General features: G+C 33.6%; 1 protein-coding gene across 44 annotated transcripts in view; it reads right to left on the bottom strand.

Annotated features, from left to right (window-relative positions):
* Positions 1-14711, bottom strand: part of CAMK2D (calcium/calmodulin dependent protein kinase II delta) — a 305944-nt gene that overhangs the window by 266566 nt on the left and 24667 nt on the right. The gene's annotated exons all lie outside the window — the stretch shown is intronic.

Here is a 14711-nt window from a genome sequence, read left to right as displayed (position 1 = left end):
TAGCCTCCCAAGTAGCTGGGACTACAGGCATGTGCCACCATGCCCAGCTGATTTTTTTTACTTTTAGTAGATACAGGGTTTCATCATATTGGCTAGGCTGGCCTCAAACTCATGGCCTCAAGTGATCTGCCCACCTTGGCCAACCAAAGTGCTGGGATTACAGGCGTGAGTCACTGCATCCGGCCACTTTACCAAAAATAATTGTAACTGCTTTTCCTACAAAGTAAAGTAAATCAGTGAGGTTTCATGCTAGCCTCCTTACCTGAACTGGGTTAACTGGCTAGTGTTGAAAATTCTAAGCAATTAACAATTTCAAAACACTGCAAAAAAATTAGATGTTTATGTATACATATATATAAAATGAGCAAAAATATACCAATTGAAATTATACATTTCCAGTAACTGTTTGACTATGACATTACTCACCATAAAAGACATAGGTAGCATTCAGGCAACATACAAAAAGAATGGGGTAGAAAAACACTGAAGGACACTAAATTTACAGGATTGTTATCAAGGTTAAAGTACTTTTTAAAAACCTTCTGTTTCTGTAATTAATATTTACTTTTTCTCTATGAAGAGAATAAATTTTATTAATTGCCTTTTCAATACCTATCAGGGAAAGACTTTCATTTGTTATATAACATATTGATGTTATATTACATATTATGTTAATAAAATTCCTAATGTTAAATTAGATTTGGATTTCTGATATTAACACTACTCAGTATGTTATTTCATTTGCTCTTATTTTAGATTCTGTGTTCATTCATGTGAACTGTTTATATTCTGGAATAAAGAGACTTTCTTCATAAAATGAAACAAATTTTTCTACTTTTCATATGTTTTGGGTTACTTTATATAATATAAAACTGTGGGCTTCAACAACAAAATGAAAATACAAATTTGTTAATTGTTTGTTATTGAAGTCAGCTTTAAAATTATACTTTTTTTCTTTTTATGATTATCGGCATATTGTTTTACTAGTTATTGTATCCTTTTCACTCTGAAATTATGTTTGGAATTGAGATGTATACTTTGCTTAATGCATAAATATATACAATATTCACTTATAACAGTTAATATTTTTTATATTATTACATTGTGCTTTCATTTTCAATCACCATTAATCTATTAAAATATTTAAGAAATATTAATGAATTTAATAAATATTTACCAAGCATTTACTGCCAGCCAAGCACATCTATACTCTAAGCATAAAGCATGAAAAAGTAGGAAAAAAAAAGCCTCCCAATCTCTTGGATTTTTAGCCCAAGCCTTTGGTTATTTGTTTATTATTTGTTTGAAATAAGCGGCTTTTGGTTCTACTGTAAATACTTTTGAGTTTTTTTCTATTATTTGCCTTTGTATTTTGTTCTTTGTAAGTTTTCTTCTTGCTTTCCTTGTTTAATTTCTGTTATCATACAGCTTTAAGGCAATGTTAGATAAGATCTTTTTCCCTTTTGTTATTAGGTCATTTAGCACATACATTTAACACTATGATAGCTTTTCTTTTTATAACAGCTTCAAACAATATAAATATTCTCCTATAATTTTTTGTTTTAAAATTTCTTCTTCTTTAACCAATACAGTGGTCAGAATTCTTTGCCTTTTCAATCTTTGACATACTAAATCTGTTTTTTTATTCATTTTACTCTTTCTTGCATTTAGCTATAAAGATCGTTTTTCCCATTCGGCAATTTAATTGCCAAAAGATCAATTTCTGAGAAAATTTAAAAGTATATGTACATTAAAACTCATTTTAATTTAATAGGCTTAAGATGTGCAATTAGAAATGCACTACATCAAATGAAAATAAACTATGTAAGAATTCTGAAAATGGATTGTGGGAGGAAGAGTCTCAGATTGAGTAGCATCAAAACCATGTATATATATAACTCTGTATATATCTTAGGAATTAAGCTAAAAACGATGAATGCCCACATAATTCTGTAAAGATACACAGTTTACTACTAACAGATGACCAGCAACTATTTTTGCAGAGTGGAAACAGGGTGTGAAGAAGAATCTTTTCAATTTCATTTTGTAGCTCTAGCCTATCGAATTTTATTAATGAAAATAAATTACTCCTAATAATATAAAATATACTTTAAAATGCGAATGTACTCTCTGTTCTGTCAAATTTACTTTGCCTATAAAGGAACAAGTCCCTTTGGCCTTTCTAAGCCACTAATGTAAGGTAAACCTCTCTTGCCCTAAATAGTTCACAAGTAGCTTCTAGTTGCTGCTAATAAGTTTAATCTGCTTATAACAAATCACTTATAAATGTATTATCAACAAATCTAAGTATATTTAAATGTATTATCAACAAACCTAACACTAAAGTATATTTTAGTGTTAACGTAATAACAAATACCATGGTCTGTAAATTAACTACTGTAATTAATTGGATTTAGAAAAAAAAATTTACTGAGTTTCACTCTTCCAACTTGCAATAGTTTCAAGTCCAGTAAAAGGAAAAATATTCTTTATGCTAAATGGACACTAAATTTGGATATATATATATATATATATATATGCACACACATCATCTAAGGAAGTCAATCATACCATATATCTATCTATATATATAGATAGATATATCTGCTTATAAAGTAGAAATCAAAACCAAATTAATATTTGAGAAAAGTGGTGCTTCTGCAAGATGTCTGAATACTATGCTCAACAACAGCATTCTAAAGTCAAAGCAGAGAGTTCCGAAACAAGTTAAAAAACTGCACCTGCACCCAGAACTTGTCATGGATCCAGATAAAGATGAAAAGATTTAAGTTTATTGAGATCTTTCTTTATGCCAAACAATGTGCTCAGCATTTGTCATAGATTTCCTGCTCTAATCCTTGCAGTAATCCTCTGAGGTACATATTATATTACTCCTCCAAAATTAAGTATTGAAAGATGAATGTTCTGAACCCTATTGACTTACTGGAAAATTCGAGTCCCAAAAGCTTTTACTTCCATTAGTTTTATTGTACACATTTCCCCTGGACTTAGAAAATGCAACTGTATTCACGACTTTAAAGCACTTTCTGACTGCTTCCACATAAGACTGCTTGTTTTGCTTGGGTTTTTGTTGTTTGTTTGTTTGTTTTTTGAGTTGGGGTCTCACTCTGTTACTCAGGCTGGGGTGCAGTGGCATAATCATGGCTCACTGCAGCCTCAAACTCCTGGGCTCGAGTGATCCCCCTGCTTCACCCAACCAAGTAGTTGGGGCTGCAGGCACACATTACCATACCTGGCTAATTTTTGTATTTTTTTTTTTTTTTTTTTTGGTCAAGATGGGGTCTCGCTATGTTGCCCAGGATGGTCTTGAACTCCCTGGGTCTCAAGCAATCCTGCCACCTCAGCCTCCTAAAGTGCTGGGATTATAGGTGTGAGCCACCAAGCCTGGCCAAGACTGCTTGTTTTTTATGTGGTGTGTTATGAGAATACTAGTGATCACATATCAGCTTATTAGGTAATTGAATTAAACTATGAGAGATCACACTTTCACTAGTACAGAAAATATATTACTAGTCAAAGGGCTACACATTTTTTTTGAAAGCATTTTTTTTTTGAAACCCAATACAGTTCTGAAGTTTTAACTGCTCCTCTTTTTTTTTTTTTTTTTTTTTTTTGAGACAGTCTTGCTCTGTCGCCCAGGCTGGAGTGCAGTGACGCAATCTCGGCTCACTGCAAGTTCCGCCTCCCGGGTTCACACCATTCTCCTGCCTCAGCCTCCCGAGTGGCTGGGACTACAGGCGCCCGCCACCACACCCGGCTAGTTTTTTGTATTTTTAGTAGAGACGGGGTTTCACCGTGTTAGCCAGGATGGTCTCGATCTCCTGACCTCGTGATCCGCCCGCCTCAGCTTCCCAAAGTGCTAGGATTATAGGCGTGAGCAACCGTGCCCCGCTTAACTGCTCCTCTTAATATAAGGAAGAATAGCTCACTCATTTTCACATGAGATACCCTCTCTTAATACCAAATGCATATTTTCTGAGAATTGGTGTTTAAATAGACTTTAAAAGAGAGAGGATACCCTATGTTTGCTAGAGGTAATTGATCAAATACTCTTTGCCCATGAGTTCTTTCTTGTGCATTATTCTTGGCTATGAAATAAATGAGAGATAATGCCATGTACGTAGATGGAAAGACTCTATAATTAATAGGTTCATTCTCACAAAATTAATCTAGAGATTCAATGCCATTCAAACAAACATCAGGACAGGTTATTTTTTAAAGAAATTGACAACTGTCTAAATTTATATAAAAATGAAAGAAGTTCGGATAGATAAAACTAGCTTGAAAAAGCATGAAATGCACTTCCTGATTAAGTGACAGTAAACAAGACAATGTGATATTGGCATGAGAATACACAAGTTTATCAGTATAGTGTCCAGAAACTCACTCACACATACATAGCCAATTAATTTGACAAACGCACTAAAACACTTCAATAGGGAATAATGGATGTTGGAACAACTAGAAAAACATGAAAAAACAAAAAAAAGAACTTTGCCCTTTACCTCATAGTACACACAGAAGTAAATTCTAAATGAATCAAAGACTGAAATCTAAAGCTAAAGTCAATCTTCTAGAAGAAAACACAAGAGGAAATTTTTTGTAACTATGAAGCAGGAAAAGATTACTTAGGAAAGAGAAAGTAGTAACTATGAAAGACAAAACAAATTGGACTTCAATCAATATTAAATATTTCTACTCATCAAAAGACACACTACTAAAGAAACGAATAGGCAAACCACAGTTTGAAAGAAAATATTTGCAATATCTATATCTGACAATAATTTGTATCTGGAATATGCAAAGAATTCTTAGAAATCAGCAATAAAAATCCAAATAATACACATTTTTTAAAGGGCAAAAGTCTTAAATACTTCAAAAGAGAAGGCATACAAATGGCCAATAAACACATTAAAAGGTACCCAACATCATTTGTCTTTAGGGAAATGCAAATTAAAACCACAATGAGATACCAGTTCACACCCAATACAATGGCTAAAACAAAGACTGACAGTACCAAATGCTGGTACGGATATACAGCAATTGCAATGCCCATACATTGCTGGTAGGAAATTGAAATGGTACAACCACTTCAGAGAACTGTTTGGGCAGCTTCTTAAAAAGGCAAACATATATCTTACCTTACAATCCATAAATTCTACTTCTAAGTATTTACCCAATAGAAATGAAAACATATTCTAGTACATAAATGCTCATAGCTGTTTTATTCATAAAATTGCTAAGAACTGGAAACAATCTAAATGTCCCTCAACAACAGGTGAAATGGACCTATACTGATATAATAAAATACTACTACTCTTCAGCCGTAAGAAAGAATAAGCAATAAGTAACAACACAGATGAGACTCCAAAAATTATGGATTGTTTTATTCCATTCACATGAAGTCCAAGAAAAGGCAAAACTAGCATATGGTGATAAAACCAGATAGTAGTCTGCAGAGTAGGAGGATGTTGGGGGAAAACTGACCAGAAGGAGCATGAAGGAACATTCTGTAGTGCTACAAACATTCTGTATTTAGTTTGGGGAGGTAGCTACATATGTGTATGCAACTGTGAAAATCCACTGAATACATTTAAGATCTGTGCATTTGATTATATGTAAGTAGTTTCTCAATAAAAGGTATATTAGTTTTTTTTAAGGTTTGAGCTGTGGTATCAGAAAGAACTAGGTTCAAATTCTGATGCATACTTTTTTATCTTTGTTACCTTGGGAAGTTCCTTAACTTCTCAGTCCCCTGGTTTTCTTATTTTTATCGTGGAAATAATAACAGCACATATGTCACAGGATTTTTGTGAAGATCAAATGAGATAATAGACAGAAAACACTTACTACAGGCAAGAGAGTCTACTTATAAAACCTTCACTATTAATTCATTATTAATAAAAAGTCTCCCAAAGAACAGTCCTAATACAATGACAGCTAAGTACACATGCAATTCTCTACCTAAAACTAATTTCTTGCCACAGTAGCTTACAACAAAAAGCCTCTTATGGCATTGTAATTACTGTTTTAAAAAAGTGATCTTTGTAAAATTGCTTTTAAATGGACAATGGAAAGACACAGGATTGAATCTGCAGCCACAATAACAGTAGACTATATATTAACAAACAACCTCCCGTCTAAGTCATCATCATCGTCCCTTTCCTGCACTATTTCAATAGTCTCCTAACTAGTTCCACAGTTCTTAATCTTTCCTTAGCCCAGTTCTTAATCCTCCTTCCCTAGGGAAGCCAGAACAATTTTTAAATTTTGATCATGTTATGCCCCTGCTTAAATTTGGCTGACCATGCTCTTAAGATAAAATCCTAAGATAAAATCTTATCTTAAAATCTTAAGATAAGACTTAAAATCTTAAATCTTAAGATAAGATTTTAACAAGATTTCTCTTAACAAGAGAAATAAATTGCTGCTGTTTATAAGCCACCCAATCTATGGTATTCTGTTAACGCAGCTTAAAGAGACCAAGACATACGTATTAACACTCGTACACATCTTAGGTGTATGTTTGTTGTCCATGTCCCACGACTAGATTATAAGGTTTATAAAGACAGAAACTCTTTTGTTCTCCTGGTATATTCAGTTCCTAAAAAACAGCAAGTGTTCAACAAAGTTGTTATATTAATTAATGAATTCACAAGGTTGACTACAACTCTTTAACTTTTCAGATGGCATTAATAGCAAATTCATTTCAACAACATACTTATTGCCAATGTTTTTTTCTAAGCTCCTCATTTTATGGTTCTGTTCACTTCTTGTTTTCATGTCTTGTGTTTCAATAGTAGTTTCTTCAAAGTAATATGATGGATTAAAATGAGAGTAGTAAGGATAGAAAGTCTCCTGAGATGAAATAATTTTATATCCAGAGCAGAAATGTTTTCCTGTATTTTCGAGATATTTTAAGGTACTCATAGAGAGTATTAACCATATATACTATAAAAACATTTGCTGTAGGTAGAAAGACATCTTCTACCAAACTGCAATGTACACATATTGTTAGAGAAACATTTACACTGAATATCAGGTTTATCAAGGACCAAACTACAAAGGAACCAAAATCATATCATTCACATAGCCAAGCCTATGACTGAGACATTTTGCACCATACAAAACTTTTTTTTTTACCCCAACTCATGGAAATTTAGGGCCTTATAATTCCTTCACCTGGCTATAGAAAAGAATGAAACTGTTACTGTTTAAATCACTTCCCTCACAGCAACTTTCTTCCACTTGCTCAATGGTTCAACTCACTGATTTGACTCTCCTTCTGTAGAGTAAATGCATGACTTGACTTTTTCTACCTTTGTTTATTTTTATATCACCTGTGCACACAATATACCAGGTACCACATTTTACATCTTTTCTCACCAACTTATACAATGGCCATAGGACTTACCACTGAACCAGTAGAGTCTTGTAACCAGAAACACAAAGTCACTTATTTAGCAGTTACTTTGGCATCACATGTTTCAAATGAAACTCATAAAACCCTCAGATTTTATTTGTCATTCATTTTAATATTCACCAACTGAATATTTTCAAGAAGTGCTAGCGAAAAGCCAAACTGAGTGACTAGCATTTCCACCTCTCTCCCATATATCTGCTCTTTCACTAAAGCAAAACCAAAAAGCAAAGATATGCCACAAAGTAAAAACATAGATAATGGACATAAAATAGAACTAAGGGTTAGGAGAACTAAGAAGGTCAATGACCGCAGGCCATTCATTTTATAACTCTGTGTATTAGCATCCCCAGGTCTAAAAAGGCACTCACCAAATCTTCCCTAGTTATTTCTCAGGCTTTATAAAGAAATAAAATCATAATTGAAAAAATAATGTCAAAAAGTTTGAGCACTATTCAAATGATGCTGCTGCTATTACTGAGTTTCTGAAGAATCACAAATTAATAGTGCAATAGGTGAAACTATCTTCATAAGCACTATATAACATTATCTTCATTAAACAAGTTTTCCTATCATTTTATTTCCTGATGATGAAAAAACACTTCAAAGTATAAAAGATAATCTAAGCCAGGGTTATGGCTATTTTTTCTTTTTCTTTCTTTTTTTTTTTTTTTTTTTTTTTTTTTTGAGACAGAGTCCCATTCTGTCCTCCAGGCTGGAGTGCAATGGCGTGATCTCGGCTCACTGCAACCTCCACCTCCCAAATTCAAGCAATTTCCCTACCTCAGCCTCATGAGTAGCTGGGACTACAGGCATGCAACACTATGTGTCAGCCTTCCAAAGTGCTGGGATTACAAGTGTGAGTCACTGCACCCGGCCTATTGCTCTTTTTATATGGCCCTCTCTCATAAACTTCATTCCTTTTTGTTACGTACACAGCTGTATAGAGAAGTAATGTGATTATAGGGCCATAGGAACCAGATCTAGTTCTATGTTAAACACTTTCTGGATGATGTGAGGTGGATCATTTCACCCCTTTGGGCCCGGGTTTCTCATCTTTTAAGTTAGGCAACTAGAGTCCAGCAGGTGTCTAGACTCTTGGGACATCAGCACTCTTTTTTTTTTTTTTTTTTTTTAAAGAGACAGGGTCTTGCTCTGTTGCCCAGGCTGGAATTCAGTGGTGTGATCAGAGCTCAATGTTGCCTCAAACTTCTGGGCTGAAGTGATCCTCCCACCTCAGCCTCCCAGGTAGCTGAAACCATAGGTATGTGCCAGTATGCCCAGCTAAGTTTTTATTTTTTGTATAGACAAGGTTTCCTTATGTTGTCCAGGCTGGTCTTGAACTCCTGGCCTCAAATGATCCTCCTGCAAGAGCCTCCCAAAATGCTGGGATTACAGGTGTAAGCCACCGTGCCCCGCCCTGCACTCCTTTTTAACGTCAAAACATTTGCATTGCCACATGACAGCAGCAGTGTTTCTAATATTATTGGTTGAGCTGTTATGAATTCAGTAAAACTTTTTAACAAATTTGACCTTAATCAAAATGATATTAATTCACTATGATATCAATTACACGATAATTCACATATTTTTACATATTTTAATCAGCATGCATGAATTCAAGACCTCTAGGAGTAAATTCAATGACGAGTCCTGCACTCACAATTTAGGCACTTTATAACTACAGCAGCTTTAAGTCATCTAAGAAGTGTGACTTTTTACATATTATTTAAATAAAAGGAGCTAAATGTGAATTTTCTGTAGCTCCTCTGACTCCCTGAAAAGTTCATGCCTATTCATTTAGAGCTAATAGTTATCTCATCTTCATCTATGCAGCACATCCTATCAAAATATATATATATATTAGGAATATATACATGCTCTACTAGAAACACCGTACAATATAAATGAAAAAGACTTAAGGTCAGTTATTTCATAATTTCCAAATCTTTTCAAATGAACACAGGGTAAAAATTAATTTAAATATGCAACGAATATAAAATAAAAGAGTTTGCATAGGACAGCTTTAACAAAAACTTGGCCCCTGGAGAAGTTTTGAAGGGAAAGATGAGGTAGACTAGTGGAGAGCTTGAGGGGTTAGAGTTGTATGTGCAGAGACAGAGACTGAAATGATAAAGCAATGTGCTTAATGACTAATAGTGATATTCAGCAAACCAGAATCAGGAATGAAAGAACCATTCAATGCAGCTTCTGAAATGATTTCAAAAGAAATCTTTTGAATACTTTCCTATGTTCTGTAATAACAGTTGCCTTGCATTTATTAAAGGAGTCTTGGTCCTCAGTGTCTTTTCTCCTGAGTAAGCATTTTTACTTCAGTTAGTTTTAAAATGTCTAGGCATGAACACCACAAATGAAAGATCATGGAGTAAGTAGATGCTGTCTAATTTAAAAAACTGTTCTCAGAAAGTGAAAATCCTTTTTTAATTGCTAAACTGAACATCTGGGTTTTTTCTCTACTTCTTTTCAGCCTGTGAGTTAAGTGAGTTAAATATCCTCAAAGGGAAATGTCAAGTTATCAGGTATAAGTACGGCTCCAAATTAAATACCAATAATGTTGAAATTATCAGAAATTGATTTGCCCTTCTACTGATGCTTTGATATCACTGTAAAAGCAGATATAGTTACTTAACATGCTTTCATACAAAGATAAAATCCACTTTATTTTTTAAATACAGAAACATAGACTCTGCTCAAGCATGTAGCTTTTAAACTCTGAAATTACATAAATGGCAGTTTCTTCATGAGTAAACTGTGATACATGTCCCTAATTATAATGAGCCTCTTTATAAGGTGATTACTTGACATCTGACTTTTAAAATACATACACAAACTAATTTTGCTCATGACTCAACCATTGGTAAGCCAAAGGGTAGGCCAAATATGTACAAATGAGAACAAGTTTCCATTCTGCCTTTAAGCTAAACAAGAAAAATGTTATTTTTAAGGAAAACATTACTTCCATTTTTAAATATGAGAAGGATTCTCACCTGAGTTCTGTAACAGAATAAAAGAAAAGATATTTTGTTTAAAATTCTCTTGTTGAAAAATCTGTTTTTAAATAATAGGGGTAGTTGATGTGTTTTAGCTTTGAACTGAGGGCATAAAATAAAATCTGTGCACATGGAATCTCTAAGAAACACAGAAGATGAAGAGCAATTTAAAAGCTTTGTTCTGAATATTGGTTATAAGAGATTAGTTCAGTTGTTTCAACTTACTTTTTTTCTCCTTAACTCTTTCTAAAATAAAACATTAAATGGGCATGAAAAACCCTGTGATGATTTTCATTTGATCTGGTTCAGAAGGTACAAATGGAAAGGAAAGTCATAAAAAATACTTCTTGAATCACAATTTACAAATTTACAAAATAATATTCTACTACATTCTAAGGTAGTAGAATGTTTACATTGTTCTTTTTTATTCCTATAGTAACTTTTTGGATTTATCCACTTCAAAAATAATTTTTCCAAATAGATGGCATATACACAGATTACTTAACAAGCATGTAAATCAAATAGTTCAAATTGTTCAGTGTTATCTGTTGACAATAAGAGAGTGGGAGGTCCAAGCACTAATGCCAAAGCAGCTTCCTTATTTCAAGAACTAGCTGACAGCCTAGCTGGACTAGTTATTAAAATGACAACACTTTCATAATCAAGATACAACAAATTTGAAAGGCTGATGGGAAAACATTTTACTGTGTTCATATCTCTCTAAATGCAATATATGCCTTCATATTAATACAAAGTAAAAACCAAAAGAAAAAGTATAATATGACCATTCCACTTAATCTTCTAAAGTGTCTCAAAAAATTTTTTTAAACCAGTTTTACTCCTAACTTTAGGAAAAATGGAAAAAAAAAAAAAAGCAGAAAAATCAACCCAAATGATCTAAAATATTTTACTATCTTATATGGCAAACTTCTAAATTTATAATCACCAAATGAGTAAAACAGATTCAGGAAATGATCCAAGAGATTAAAAAAAGTAAAACATACACAAACAAGACACAATAAAAATGCTTGCCTGCCTGAGAAACTACAATACCAATAGCATATAAAAGCCTAGTTAGAATAATACATAGGAAATACATATAAAAATTCTGCCTTTAACAAACTTGTACAGGCAAGGCATGGTGGCTCACACCTGTAATCCTAGCACTTTGGGAGGCCAAGGCGGGCTGTTCACTTGAGCTCAGGAGTTTGAGACAAGCCTGGCCAACGTGGCAAAACCATCTCTACAGAAAAAATAAATAAATAAATACAAAAATTAGCTGGGCATGGTGGTGTGCGCCTGTGTTCGCAGCTAGTCTGTAGGCTGAGGCGGCCTGCGAGGCAGAGGTTGCGTGAGCTGTGACTGCACCGCTGTACTCCAACCTGAGTGACAGAGTAAGACCCTGTCTCAAAAAACAAACAACATAACACAATTTGTACAATACACAACTATGTATAACTTACAGAGATCAATAAAGTATATATGGTGCTTTATAATTTACAGTGTTTTCATAATAAATCACTTGATTCTTACAATAACTGAGAGATGCACAAGAGAAGAGTTATTATTCTAGCTCTAGTAATAAAATAACGTTCAAAAAATTAAAACATACGCTAGGAATTTAAAGAACAGCAATTTTGTAAGAAACAATAAGGTGGCTCAGAAATTTTTGCATTTAATGTGAACAATTTGGAAGAAAGGAAAAACAAAAAGGAGACTAGAGTAGCCAGATAAAGCCAAATGGCATTAAAGTATATTTATACAAATATATTATCATTGTCATCTTTGCAAATGGCAACAAAAAATAAGAATTTCCATAACTTTCTACAAAAGACAGTACCTAATACTTTGAACATCAGATAAAATAAAAATAAAAATATCCTTTTGTTTATCCTCTTTGTTGGAGCATCAGAGAGACTTAAAAAGCCTCCACCATCTTCATATGACTACTCAGCAAGGAAATATAGATGGGAAATCTTTACAAAGAAGTATGTAATCTACAACTCATACTGAATTTGAAATCTAAGACCTACACTTTCAAATAGAAATAGCCACCTGACTCACTAGTAGAATAAAAAAAAAAGGCCAGGCGCGGTGACTCAAACCTGTAATCCCAGCACTTTGGGAGGCCGAGACGGGCGGATCACGAGGTCAGGAGATCGAGACCATCCTGGCTAACACGGTGAAACCCCGTCTCTACTAAAAAATACAAAAAACTAGCCGGGCGAGGTGGTGGGCCCTGTAGTCCCAGCTACTTGGGGGGCTGAGGCAGGAGAGTGGCGTAAACCCCGAAGGCGGAGCTTGCAGTGAGCTGAGATCCGGCCACTGCACTCCAGCCTGGGCAACTGAGCGAGACTCCGTCTCAAAGAAAAAAAAAAAAAAAATCCACCCAGTAACATCTCCACAATTATATAAAAGTGTATTTGATGTTACTGCCATTGTAAAATCGGTTCTTCCAAGACATCCAACTTACTCCAATCCAACTTTTAGATGCTATTCTTCAATGCTGGTATATTTTGAATACAGTTTTACTATATCTAGTGTTAGACACTGAGTGTACAAAGAAACATATTAAACCCTGTAACCTTCAACTAGTTAGTCCCAGAAACCAAAAACTGCATATCATACCTCAATATTTAAAATATACTAATGTAGAAAGGCAACTTACTACAAAAGTTAATCAGCTGGATTTCATCAAAGTTTGTTTTTGTTGTGTTGTATTGTGTTGTTTTAAATCAAGTGAAACACAGGAAGAAGCAGATAATGCAGTGGCATGTATTCCACATTAATATCTTTCTAAATTAGTACTCATAAAAGTTTAATGAAGTTTGTAGATTCCCTGCAAGTCTAGGACATTGACAGCACCCCATATCACTGCAATGCAATGTACAGGGCATTTCATATTTGAAAACATAACAAACACTATGGCCTTTCATTCATATTAAAACTAATATGATAAAATTAGTTAAGTGAAAAATAATTACGAAAAACAAATGAAGGGCTAAAGAAAAAAATGTATACTACAAAGCTAAAAGCTTAAAAAGGCAAAAATATCCCTCTGTTTCCTCATGATTCATTAAATCACATTATCATACACTAAGAAGTCAAAATGTAAATGAGAGTTTAGAACTGGCAATGTCAAGTTCATCAGAATATCCAATATGCACATTATGAAAAATTCCATCTTTCCCTTCAGGTAAATAAATATACATCATGATGTATACTCCAACTTCTCTATTTATGTCATAGAATATTCAAAGTCAGCAGTTTACAACATAATAATAGTATTTGGGGGTAAAATGATCTTGCACTTTCCTTTGTACAATAAAGAAATTAAAATTATAAACTCTATCACGGATACCCTTTCTTTTCATTTCATCCAATTAGAATGTTCAATTTAACAATCATATATACCTTTGTGTGTGTGTGTGTGTATATATATATACACACACATATATATATAATAATCATATATACCTTTTGGACAAATCCAAAAAATCTTGACTGTTAACAAACGCCAAAAGATAGAAGCAACCTACGTATCCATCAACAGATGAATGAATAAACAAACTGTGGTATATACATAAAATGAACTATTATTCAGCCTTAAAAAGAAATAAAATTCTGATGCACGCTACAATATGGATAAGCCTTGAAGATATGCAAAGTAAAACACATGAGACAGAAAAAGACAAGTAGTATATGCTTCCACATACATGAGTACCCAGAGTAGTCAAATTCACAGAGACAGAGTGAAAGGGTAGTTGCCAGGGACTGAGGGAACAGAAGACTAGAGAGATATCACTTAATGAATATAGAGTTCTAGTGAGGGAAGATGAAAAACTTCTGGAGATAGATATTGGTGACAGTTGTACAACGATGTGAATGTACTTAATGCCACTGAATTGTACACTTAAAAACAGTTAAAATGGTGGATTTTATGTTACAAATATTTTTCCATAATATAAAAAATCTTTATTAACTGCATCTATCCTTTGCTGTCCTTTATATTTTCGTTAAGGTATAATAGCATTTTTATAATGCTTTAGTAAACATTTCATATCATCTGGTTGTGAATGTTTATCTTTAAAGATAGCATTTCTTTATAATAATAAAATTGGAACTAGATCCAAAACAAAACGTCAAGCTCTCTAGTAAATGAGAATATGCATTGGGAAGGAGTGAAGAGATCTCATTTGGGTCAATGAATTTAGGCAAGGTCTAGAATCACTCATTTTAAATTTTTAACTTGTTCTCTC

Source organism: Papio anubis, chromosome 3 (assembly GCF_008728515.1).
Source record: "Papio anubis isolate 15944 chromosome 3, Panubis1.0, whole genome shotgun sequence".
In the NCBI taxonomy this organism is placed as follows: domain Eukaryota; kingdom Metazoa; phylum Chordata; class Mammalia; order Primates; family Cercopithecidae; genus Papio; species Papio anubis.
The sequence above is the reverse complement of the archived record's forward strand: the minus strand, read 5'-3'. Positions and strand labels throughout refer to the sequence as shown.